Here is a 12,757-nt window from a genome sequence, read left to right as displayed (position 1 = left end):
TGCCCCTCCAGAGCCAGGAAGCAATGCTCAAAAAAAGGACCAGAGCTTCCCAAAATGAACCACAGCCATCCTTAGCAACAAGGTCCAGAGCCCCTCTGATGACGAGAACAGCCAAGTATGTGTCAGGGAAGAAGCTCCACAAGCTTCTCCAGGAGAACCCACAGCTCCAAACAACAGCAAAGCTTAGGAGAACCCACAACACTCTCTTCCTCTCCAGGTTTCCTTTTTATGCTGGCCACAGTCCTCAGGTGGGCCATCCACACTGGGTGCCATGCTGCCTGAGTTCAGATGGTGCTAAGGTGACCACCAGTTTTTAACCCATAACAGGCATAACTTGGGCAAATCCTTGAAGCAGGACAGCGGAACATGGGGAGAGGAGGTCTCCAGCCGATCCTGAGGGCTGGCATAATCTTGTGTGGGCTCTAACACAGCATAGTGCTGTACTCTGATTTGCTCTTTAGAAAGAGCCGTCCAGCCTCAGTCACCTGCTCCTGTGTTCCACAGATATTAATTGGACGCTTTCCACAGGAATGCTCAACCACAAACAAGACAGGCAAGACCCGGCCATCGGCCATCAGCCATCAGCCATCGTGGAGTTTAGGGTCTGGTGATGACGAAGATGAATAATTAAATAAACAGCTCCATCCAGTCTGGCGGGAGCCCACAGGAGTGTGCAGCAGGTGTTCATAACACGGGAGGAGCCAGGTTGGGCATCACAGGGGAAAGGCCCATAGTGATGAGGACAGAAAGCCATGCTGAGCCCTGCGGGTCCTGAAGAGGATTTGGGGCATTAGCAAGAGTCATGGAAGCTTGTGTGGGCTCTAACACAGGATAGTGCTGTATTCTGATTTGCTCTTTAGAAAGAGCCAGCAGGTTCCACTGTGGAGAGTGGACTCGAGAACAAGGTGGGAGGGGAAGATCGCGTTGAAGGACTGGCCAGGCAGGGGTGAGCGCGGCCTAGGTTAAGGGAAGAGAAAAGTGGAAAGATAGATCTGCGCTGGGAGCCAAACCCAGGGCCTTCACACTGAGCTGCATCCCGGGCCTTTTTATTTTATTTTATTTTATTTTATTTTATTTTATTTTATTTTATTGTTGATACTGGTTCTCATTACATTGCTAAGCTACTCAGCTTGGGCTCAAATTTCTGACCCTTCTGCCTCAGCTTCCCATAGTGCTGGGGTTGCAGACATGCACTATATATGCCCAGTATTGGGCATAAAGTGTGAAAGTGGAGAGTGAAAGAAAAATCAAATTGTAGTACATCTGTATTCCAGCACTCGGGAGGCTGAGGCAGGAGGATTGTTGAAAGTTCAAGGCCATTCTGGGCTACAAAGTGAATTCAAGGCCATCTTTGAACTGCATAGTGAGACCCTATATCAAAAAGACAAACGGGCTGGGGATTTAGCTCAGTAGCATGAGCACCTGCCTTGCAAGCACGCGGCCATGAGTTCGATCCCCGGTACCGATAAAAACAAAAAAAAAGACAAAAAAAGAAGAAAGGAAAGTGAAAGATGAGCTGAGGTTTGAGCTTGGGACACTGGGATAGCTGCAACTCCGTTTGCTGAGTGGAAAGGGAGGTAAGTCTGGTTGTGAGCATGCTGATTTAGCAGTTGTTTGAGTGACTGCGTGACATTCATATTGCCAGTGTCCAGTGCAGAGTCGCAGGCAAGGTTCTGAAGCTTGAGGATGGAGATTAAGGACAGAGCTGTCATTGCACGTGAGACACTGACACAGTGAGTTCAAAGACTCTCGGAAGGGATTATAATAAAGGATGCTGAAGAATACCGTCATTTACCTTAGGGATCCCCAATCTTTGGTGTGCATCTGAGATGCACTAAATTGTTTAATCTACACATACATATTCCGAGCTCCACCCTCGGAGTTTCTAACTGGTGAAGTCTGGCCTGAAGCTCAGGAGTTTGCAGTGAGGTCCCTGCACGGCTCTGATGCAGATGCGAAGCAGACAACACTTTTTAAAACACTGATGTTAGCAGGAAAAGAGAAACAGTGACACCTAAGAACAGCACACAGTGAGCGGGAAGACCAGAACACAGGGCCTTGGAGTCGACAGATGGTTTCCCCAAATAAAGAATTCATCGGCCAGGCCTCTGTCCCCAGACCTGCTCTCGTGGTCGGCTTTAGATGTTAAAAGGTGAGGAAAAGCTTTGTTAAAATACAAACGTGTTGTGTTAACTGAAAGGGATCATATATATTTTTACCATTATGCATACAATCATTTATCCAAAATGATCAGACTCATGTGTACTTAAGGATTTAGAACCTTGGGAAAGCTGCTTAACTGTAAAACATTTAAATTTCCAATTGTTATTGTCCAGGACAGCATTTAACTATCAAATTCAAAACAATATCTATAGCAAAATATAGTCCCACTTAGTAAGGGAAACAAGGATCCTCATATCAACTGAAGCCAGCCTGGTGACAAATGAACTTAAATGAGCTACATCACAAAAAACAAGAAGAAGAAAAGCACATTGCTGGCCTGGTGGCCCATGCTTGTAATCCCAGCACTTGGGAGACCAAGGCAGGAAGATTGCTCTAACCTAACCTCAAAAAACCAAAACAAGCAAATAAAAAAATTGAATTTTCAGCCCTTTATAAATTTGGAATTGCAAATAAATGATTAGAGCCCTCTCACACCTGGCCACCCTGTACAGTAAATGTGTTTATTTGACTATATTCAATCCTGCTATAACTCTTATTTGAAAACACAGATTATTCCAACACAGATTATTCCAACATGACATACTAGGAAACAACTGAACATAACTCAGGTTTCACATTTGCTCATACCCAATTTTGCCTGCAAGAAATGTTAGGTGGACAGAGAAAACCGCGTCCAGCCAGATGGGTGGGGACACGCTGAACACACAGATGAATTTCTCACACCCACCTGCCCTCAGTTTGTAAGACGTCACCTTGCAAGGTTGTGTTTTGCCATTCTGCCAACTCATGAACTTTTCCATTTAAACAAACAGTCATTCAATATCCCAAACTTGTCTAAGTTCCCTGATTTAAAATGCTAAGCAGCGCATGCTTAAAGGAAAATGCTATCTGTGTGCAAAGACCTTGAATGGAAATCAGCAGATCCTGCAGAAGTAGCCCCTTTGCGTGGTAGGGGAAGCTGCTTTAATTGTTGGACACACAGCTACCATTCTGCAGCCCAGTGAAACCAGGGGGGCAGAGGAGGAAGCTTCAAAGAATACCCAGGCAGTACGCACAAGTTAGCTGAAGAAGAAGGCTATTGTTTGGGTCAGATTTTAAATTCTGATGAGACAGATATCTATCATCAGCAAATGGCTGGGTGGATCCAGACCTCCAAGATGGAAAAATATGATCCTAAACTTAAACCTGGGAAAGCTCTGTGAACTGTGACTCCAAGTCTGAGTTGCACCTTTTTATTGATCTCTGATAACTCTTCTATTATTGCCTAATAATTGACAGATGTAACACCTCTAATACCTGTTTCATAAGTAAACGACTCTTTTCAAAAGAAAGCACCATATTTGTTGTGATACATTTGTGTGTACATTTATGTGTGTGTGTGTGCTTCTTATCCTTTTTTTTTTTTTTTTTTTTTGTCTTTTTTCCTTTTTTATCGGTACCAGGGATCGAACTTATGACTGCCTGCTTGGAAGGCAGGCACTTATGCTGCTGAGCTAAATCTCCAGCCCCTTCTTATCCTTTTTTGTGTTTTAATATCTTTTGGGGGAGAATTTTGGATATTGCATTTAATTTTGTTAAATCTTTAACACGCTCACAACTGTGCTATCACTGCATTAGGCTTCTGTTTATTGTTAATGTTGTTGTTGTTTTTGAGACACAGTCTCACTATATAGTGCAGGCTGGTTTTGAACTCTCTTATGTAACCCAGGTGGACCTCAAACTGATGTCAATCCTCCTGCCTCAGCCTCCTGAGTGCTGGGATTATAGGCGTGTACCACCATGCCTGGTTTAGGCTTCTATTTTTATGCGTCACTGAAACAGTATTTTTTAGCACACAGTTAACATCAGTGAATTTAGTTATCAAGCAAAATGGGAGCACAATTAATACAAAGGATCAGTGAAGGTATTAAGAGGAACTTCACTATTTTAAAAAAGTGACGTAGACTTAGGACCCTGGGAAGCCAAGCAAGCACCTCCCCTCCCTGGTAAGCGGTGGTGGTCTGGCAGACTGCTGCCCTTCCAGGGGGAGAACCAGCAGCAGCTCCTGAGATCCCGCCATGTTGGAACTTAGGACGCTGTGAAACCAAACACCTGCCTCCCTGCTAAGCAATAGTGAACCTACTGATGCACAGCCTAGAGTCTAACATCCCACTTCCCCTATCCCCCTTCTCTTGTCTCACCCCCCCCCGCCCCGCCTCGTTAGCAGATGGGAACCAGAAATCTGAGCATCTCCTGGGAGGTTGACCATAGCAAATAAGGGGGACTTCCTTCTACCATCTCTCTGAAGGCAAATATTTTTATTATTCTTTTGCTCTTTTCTGATTAATGGTATTGCTCTATTCAATATTCTGTTTTGATAAGTTCTATAGTGTTCTGTATTTCATCTCATTTTGATATACGTGATTGAAAGAACAACTATTATAAAGATAACAAAATATACTGTGATACCTATTACTGTTTAAAAAAAAAAAAAAGTGACGTGGAAGAGCAGAAACACAAGAGAACCATCTGCTAATCACCTAACCAGGGCTTGAGTGTGAAGATGAGACACCAGATTGGCTGACAGACAACCTGACCCTGGATACAGCTAGAAGTTAAGTTTCTGCAATACAAAGAACACAGATCTAAGTGGGTATATAGATGTGTGCATGTGAGTGTGTGTGTGTGTGTGCACGCGTGCGCACGCATGTCTACAGGCAGCTATCAACAGGAAGGGTTTATAGCCTGACTGAAATGAAGCCCTCGGCTGAGGGTTCTGCCCGCTGGGAAGGCTCACACTCAGGAATGTTCCCCAGAGTTTGGGAAGACGCCTATCTGCTTCCCTTTTAAAAGTAAACAGGTCAAGACTGGCTTCACAGTTTGAGAAAAACTGAGAGAAAGGCCTTTAAAATAATGTGAGAGGGGACTAGCTCAGTGGCAGGTACACAAGGGAGCAGGATACTATCTTCTTATATGTTGTGAGTTTTCCGTAACAGAGTTAAATAAACAAGCGACCAGTGAACAGCAACCCCAGAGTGGCCGTGACAGAATCACAGGCCAGGTTCTCGGGTGCATCATTCCTATAAGGCCCATGTCTCAGGTCTATCTCGAGCCTATTTTTGCACCCATTGATAAAAATACTGCTTAGGTATGAGGCATGTGGTGTAAAACTCTGCTGCCATTAACCCAATTCTCTGGGCACTGTAAATTTCATTCAAAAACTTGTACTGACACTTAGCTCTATTTTGTGGCTGGGTGTGGTGGTGCACACCTGTAATCCCAGCAGGGAAACGAGGCAGAGGGCTCACTGCAGCTTGAGGCCAGCCTGACTGCACAGTGAGTTCAAGGCCAGTCTGAATTACAGAGTGAACCGTGCCTACCTGGCAAGCACAAGGTCCTGAGTTTGATTCCAGTCCCCCCCCATAAAGATCTCCAACTGAATTACACAGTGATTCAAAAAATTTTTTAAAAGTTTATGAGGGACTTCTTATTTCTAAAAAGTTCAGTTCTATTGACAATTCCTGAGAGTTTAGCATTTGGTTGAATATCATGACCCCTCAAAAAGTTATTTCTACGTACATATTCTAAGGATATATGTTATCAGAATTAAAACAAATTAAACTCTTCATTCTCTAGTGAGAGCCAAACAGAGCCCTCTGGACAGCTCCAGCTCATTAAAAAGGACACGAATTGTTGTTATTAAAAAGAAAAGGTGGTGAGTAGTTGTGTTATGACAGCTCATAGGAAAAGTTAATCTCTGGCTCCCAACTGGGCTGTGTAGCTGGACCAATGATTAACCCATATATGAAAGTTTATTAAACTAACGAAAGCCACAGAATTCTATCACATACCACTGGGAGAGTCCAGAAATTGGAAAGTAGTCGTACACACAACTCTCAATGTGTCTTCCAAGAAGACAGAGGAATGGCCCAATAATGTTTAAAAATAAAGTGTCCTTCTGCCTGGGCCAGGGTGTAGCTTAGTCATCAAACTCCAACTAGTGTGCATCAAACCCCAACATTTACGTTCTTCTTCACTTGTGTGTTCTCTGAAGTGCCTACTCTGGCTATAAACAGAGCATGGAAAACAAATCCCGTTTTCAGTGATGGAATAACTTGTAGACTATTCACCTGCCACGCGCCAGGTGAAGTGGTGCATGCCTACAACCCCCACACTCGGGAGGCTGATGCAGGAGGATACCTGGGAGTTTGAGGCCAGCTTGGACTACACAGTGAGTTCAAGTAAGAACTTGTCTCAAAAAAAAAGGGAGGTAGAAGGAGGGAGCGGAAGAGGAGGAGAAGGAAGAGAAGGAAAAGAAGGAGGAGGAATGAAGAAGAGGAAGGAGGAGGAGAAAACATTCAAAATGAGATTTCAAGAGTCAGTTTAGAATATGTACATTGTTGAGTTTGTTATTTGTGGTACTTCTTTTTTTAATATGGATCCCAACCAACACAAGCAGTCTCGGAGGAAATTACCGAGCACCTGGGCTGGGTTTGGAGCTGGGTGCATCTGGAAATGGAGACTCTTCCATCTCGCCCTCGGCCAGCCGGCCCCGAATCCTCCCTCTCGGGTCCTCGAAGGCTCCCTGGCCCCTATCTTGAGTCCTCACCTGTGTGGACGCTGGTTGTCTAGAGTTCCCTTCCACAGCCAACACTAAGTGTCCGGCCGGTCTCTAAAAGGGTATTGTGTATGCACACACCAAATACCAATCTCCAGGTCTTAGATCCTATCCTCTTTCTGAGAAAATCCATCCTTAATCCAGTTTGCATTTTTCCCCCAAAGCGGCTTATTCACTAATGGAACAGTCAGATGCCTCCACTTTTTCATTTGTTCATGCAGGAAAAAAAAAAAAAAAAAAAAAGCTGCCCGGAAGACCACCTGGATCGGATCGGCAGCTGACTGAGGACTGTTTATTCTGACAACAGATTTGCAGGATAATTCTCAGGATTTTGCACATGTCAAAGTGTCACTTTTCCACATCGCATGGTGTGGCCTCCGCACAGCAGCTCCCCTGGTCTTATTTGTAAGGCCCGTCGATGGGAGCAGAAATAATGTGTCTAATAGTTTATGAAACTTAGAAGCTTCATTTCATTTTCCTCCACCTGACACTCAAATACTAAATCTTTTCATCCACTTCTGAAGACTCAGCCCTTCCAGAAACCTACGTTGGGCCCAGTTCCGAAGTAATTATTTAAATGTAACTCCCGAGGCTGTTAAAAGGAATTTGATCAAGCTACTAAATTAAGCTGCAAACATGAAATATATTATGTAGTTAGTTTACAAATCAGAGTGCTTTCTGCAGAGGAGCCAAACGGATTTCTTCTCAGGAAGATTAAGCTTTTAAAACTACCAAATAAAATTTAAGAGACACCATATGATTTTACTTGATGTTTTATTTGGCTTCCTTGTCCTTCCCTGCTGGAGTTTAACAATGGAGTTGTAAATAAGAAGCCACTTTATAACAGAAATGACTTGCACTGCGAAAGAGTTCTTGGAGAAAAGAAACTGCCTGCTTTAAACAGAGAATTATTTTCACCAGCCTATTTGCCTAAAATGACCCGAACCTAAATTAAGAATTAAGTAGTACTTAATCTATGACCACAGGCCATGTCCGCTTTATAGCAAGCCAGCTTCTCCAGCTGCAATGAACTGTGGCACTTGGAAATAAGTACTGCTCTTCTTTATACGGGAAGAAGGACAGGCCACTCGCCAAAGGGTATGAAAATGGTTATTTCATAACAATAAGTTCTTTAAGGTCCCTTTGGAGGAGTTTGAGGAGAACCCTTGTGCAGTAAGACATTGACAAACCAAGAGGCCCATGCACACCGTCCTAATCGGTGTGGGGAGAGTGGATCACACAGGAAGACTAGTTCTGGGAGAACCGTCATGCTGTACACATACCTGTGCATTGCGTTCAGATAGACTCATTCTCTGAGATCTTCCAGCTAGCTTTGCCTTGGTCGGGTTCGTAAGATTACCGGGTTATTGTTTTTAGCACCTGAGGTTTCTTTCTCCAGCACTTCACATAACTCACCTGACTTTTCACTGATGATCTTTCTCCTCCATGGCCACCTGGTGTTGGCATCAGAGACTTAGACACTCAGGAGCACCTTGGTGAGTAACCAGCAGTGTGCCCATGTCCTCCGGAAGATAATCCAGGCACCCTAAGAACTTCCGGCCTTCTGGGGAATGCAGGGTCGGTGCTGAGCAGCCCTTGCTCGTCCTCCTCCCAGCCCCAGTGCTGCAAGGATGACTCAGCCGTAATGATTCACCCCTGTCTCACTAAGTTATAAAAACACCCGTGTGCTCTTGCAGTTTTAAAACAACCACCAGAAGTCAGGCTAACTTGAAGGACATTTCAAGAAGGCCTAGATCCCATATTCTATCATAGAAGGCAAGGCCACTTTTTAGGCCTCCTCTTATTGCCCAAAGCCATTCTGAAGTACCTCGGTCTGGTCCCTGGTGTCACAAGCAGCCCAGCGCGTGTGCATACCCTGAGAAAAAGTGAGCACAAGGAAACTTCCAGTCAGACGCTGCTGAGTGCCTACTGAGCACTCCTGCTCTGCTTTACCCAGCAGGGAATTAGGATGCGGGACACCTGCCCTAGGACAAGTCCACACCACGTCCTCTACAGAGCGGGTCGCAGGGAGCTCGGCAAGGCTCTAACTAAGTCCCACGTCATGACTCAAGGATGACTTCTTCCCCACCCAGGCATCTGCATTCTGTGGAAGGCAATAATAAAATGGCCTTGTGCTGGGGAGCATGGCTCTGGTCCCCACTTCCTGTCCTATGATCTGGAGAAAGTCCCCAGAATTCTCGAAACTTCGGGGCTTAATTTTTTTTCTTCCAGCACTTACATTTTTTTAAATGCAGATCTTGGCATCTTTTCTGGCACAGAGTGGCTGTCCAGGTTAAATGTAACAATGTTCCTTAAGTCCTAGTTCATACTTAGTATTCATTAACGGGCTATAATTATGACCTATTGTAGTTCAGTGGTTCCAGGGTGCTGTCCTGTGGCTCCTAATAATTAGAAACAAAAAAAAACCAAAGCAGCTGACTCCCCCATCCCATCTCCTTCCAGAATAAAAGCATAAAAGACTGGATTCTGCATATTTTCTCTTTCTTCCCTCTCCCTTTTTCGTCCTTCTTCTTTCTCCCATTCTAATTTTTTATATTATTAATCTCTTCCTTCTTGGATGTCTTATGTCTAACTTTATTGAAGTTTTGTTTTATTATAGAAAACTTCAAACACATAAAAATTAAAATTTTAAAACTCAAGTTCCTATCATATAACTTCCACAATGTCTAACTCGGAGCTGATGCAGACGTTAACTTTAGATGAGAAACATAAAGGTTACTTTTTTTCCTCTTCAGTTTGCCTGTAATCACTTAGATTTCTCTTATTAAAAATCCCAGGAAACGTACAAACACTATTCAATTTTATTTCTGTTTGGCTCATTAAAAACAAGCAAATTAATGAAAAGGAGCCTTGTCTTTCTGGGTTCATGTTTGATAGTCATAGAAATTGCAAAAAAAAATAATAATACAAGGTGTAAATAATCTATCAAACTCCCAGACTCAGCATAGAATCAAGGCAGAGTCTGCGAATGGAGTAGGGCCTGAGTTCTATAAAGCGCTTACAAATCCTCCAGGATGTTTTTTCCTGAACGTGGTCCAAGGATTGGATTCTAAGCAATATACAGAGAAAATCAGTTAAACCTTGCTTTGTCCTCTAGTTAGAGAAATTCCCCAAAGCTCTATCAATGAAAATCAAGTCTCTGTCGTCAAATGTGGGCCTCCTAAGTCTAGGTTGTTGGTGCAGAACCACTGAAATTATTGTAAACCACATCTCATGGATTCTGAAAATGATTTCTTAGTAATGGCAAACTAATTATGTGATTACTAGATTCCCTTCATGTGCCATTAGTCATAGGAAGCTGGAAAATATGCCTGTTTTCAAGGCAAATTGCTCATTTTCAATTGTGCCTCCCAAAGCAGATTCTCATCTGTAGGTCCAAACTGGAAAATCCAAAGTGAATTTTCAATTAAAACTTCTGCACAGCCATCCTCAGCTGGGCAAATGGTCTGTGACAACTGGGGGACTCGTAAAAGTCGTGCATAAAAGATTGGAACCTTCTGCACATTTTCTTCCTCACCTTCAAATGCTTTAGAAGAACTAAAAATTGTAGCTACTTTTATTCCCATAACTCAGAAAATGAAGCATGACTATTTTTTCCCTCAACAAATCCCCGCCTGGTTAAGATTTTGGCTCCACTTAAGTGAAAATAACAACCAGCCTCATCTTCAAATTCAGATGAACAAGCCTGACATTCACAGGGTCACGAGTCAGGAGGACCACAGGGGAAGACAGGGATGGGGCAGGGATTCTGTATCTGTAGCAACAGGGAAGTGCAGAAGAGAAACAGGACCCCTGCTGGGTATGAGCAACAAGGGAGAAATAAGGGCACCAAAACTCCTGGGTGTGTTGGGCACCTCTGTAATTCTACCTCTCTGGAAGGAGAAGTTAGGAAGATGATAAGTTCAAGGCCAGCCTTGGCAATTTAGCAAGAAGATCCCACCTCAAAACAGATTTGTTTTTAAAGGGCTAGGGATACAGTTCAATGCAAAGGGTTTGGGTTCAACCCACACAGACAGACAGACACCACACACACACACACACACACACACACAATTCCTTAGGGCTCAAACCACATCCCACTCATTTGTGTGCTTAGTACACAGTAGGAATGCAATGAATGTTTGGCAAATTCAATTGAAATGAGAAGAAACGAATTGACCAATAGAACTTGTACTGTCTCTGAACATAATTAATTCTTGAGGTTCCCAAATTCAGCTGAGAGTTGCCTGAAGAGTTGGTCATAATTTCCATCTAATGACAGCCCCTGAGACCTGATATGAATTTCATTAAAACAGTCTGCTTGCCAGCAGCTGGAATAGGAACACGATGCTGAGGAAGATGTACCAGTGCTGCTGGGTCAGAGGATGGACAGAGGTCTGAAGCCCCAGCTGTGTGGAACTTGTGTCTGGGAGCAGGGGTGAAGCTGTCGCAGATCTGACTTGGGCAATCATGAGGGTGGACGCTGACAGGGTGGGCAGCTGGACTGAGCTGCCAGCAGCTGGAGGCCCAGCCAAGGTGACTCTGGGCTCCTGGGTCAGCGTTGATGAGGCCGCACAGAACCCAGCCCAGAGCCACCCGTGGGACTGCTGGGCAGGCTCAGCTCCCCTCGCACAGCCCAGTGGGAGCAGGCTCATTTCTGCAGCGACGTTTGCTGCTTCCAACTCCAAATAACACTCAAGTTGGATCTTGTTCTCACACCAAACGTTTCAATCAGGTGTGGCCTGAGCAGAGCGGGTAACCATGACGCACTCTCCCTGACCCTGTCCCAACTTCCCTGTAAACCGATGTGGCATGAAAGAAGTAATTTAATACCAACTCCAGCTGCAGGGCCGCTGCCGCCCTGTTCCACTGTGTCTCGAGGAATGATTTCTGCTACCCCTCTGAAGGAGTCCAAAGAAAGGGTGTAGCTGTGGAAGTCTGACTGGAAAAGGCATCTTCTTTTCATAAGCCCGGGACAGGATGAGAGCTGGCCCAATAAACATCGGGGCCAGGCATTGTTCCCTGGCTAAGGAGCAGCAAGCTGGAGGAGGAGAGACAATGCAAAATGCTACAGACAAAAATAATTAGTTGAATCAGTGCTGGTTACAGTGGCTGTGTTGATTTAAGATGCTCTGTGAGCTACTGGGCAGAGTCAGGGCTTGATTTCTCTTTGTTGTATTTGTTTTCTTCCAATGTGAACAAATAAAATAAGTATGAAACCAGAAATTAGCGCGTACATAAACCAGGTAGGTGGGATCTGATGAGTTAGACATTTAAGCTTTAGAGAATGCCAGACTTTTGATGAGAAAAAAAAAAAAAAAATAAAGTGCTGACTCAAGGCTTAAATTCCATGCTTTTATTTTTGGGAAGACAGCTAATTAAATATGGTCTTTACAGTATCTTAGACTCGGTGCTGTGTGTAAAAAGATAGTCTGACACTCTTTAAATATCATTCTCTATATTTCTAAATGCTCTTTGATGAGGGTATGTTTCTTTTATAATGGGAAAAAGTTAAGTTGAATTATATTTATTTGAAAAGTGGCTCTCAAGGCAAGTGTGGTATAGATCACAGATCTAGTGTGATATTAGAGATGAATCTGGGTTCAAGTTCTGGCTCTGCCACCTGTTAGCCCAAGAAGTTGAAAAAGTTCTTTATTTTTCTGGGCTGCAACTTCTTCTGCTTGATCTGATGAGTGATAACAGGTCCCACTTCACGAGCTGTGACAAGGACTCTATAACAAGAAGTACCAGCAGCCGAGCTACTGAGAAGATGGTGCTCTTGACAATAGCAGTAAAGAATCCCTTCATCCCAGGACTGTTGCAAGCAGAACCCCAAAGCTGCAAGAATTCCGTCTTAAAAGACAATTCTGCACAATTTTTTTAAAAATGCTAATTAAAAAGCACAGTAGGGTGAGGGATGTTGTTCAAGCACTGAGGCGGCCGAGGCAAGAAGATGATGTGTTTGAGGCCAGCCCG

The sequence above is a fragment of the Cavia porcellus genome, unplaced genomic scaffold (assembly GCF_034190915.1).
Source record: "Cavia porcellus strain 051 isolate PalLab524CR breed Dunkin Hartley unplaced genomic scaffold, mCavPor4.1 scaffold_17, whole genome shotgun sequence".
NCBI classification, from domain to species: domain Eukaryota; kingdom Metazoa; phylum Chordata; class Mammalia; order Rodentia; family Caviidae; genus Cavia; species Cavia porcellus.
The sequence above is the reverse complement of the archived record's forward strand: the minus strand, read 5'-3'. Positions refer to the sequence as shown.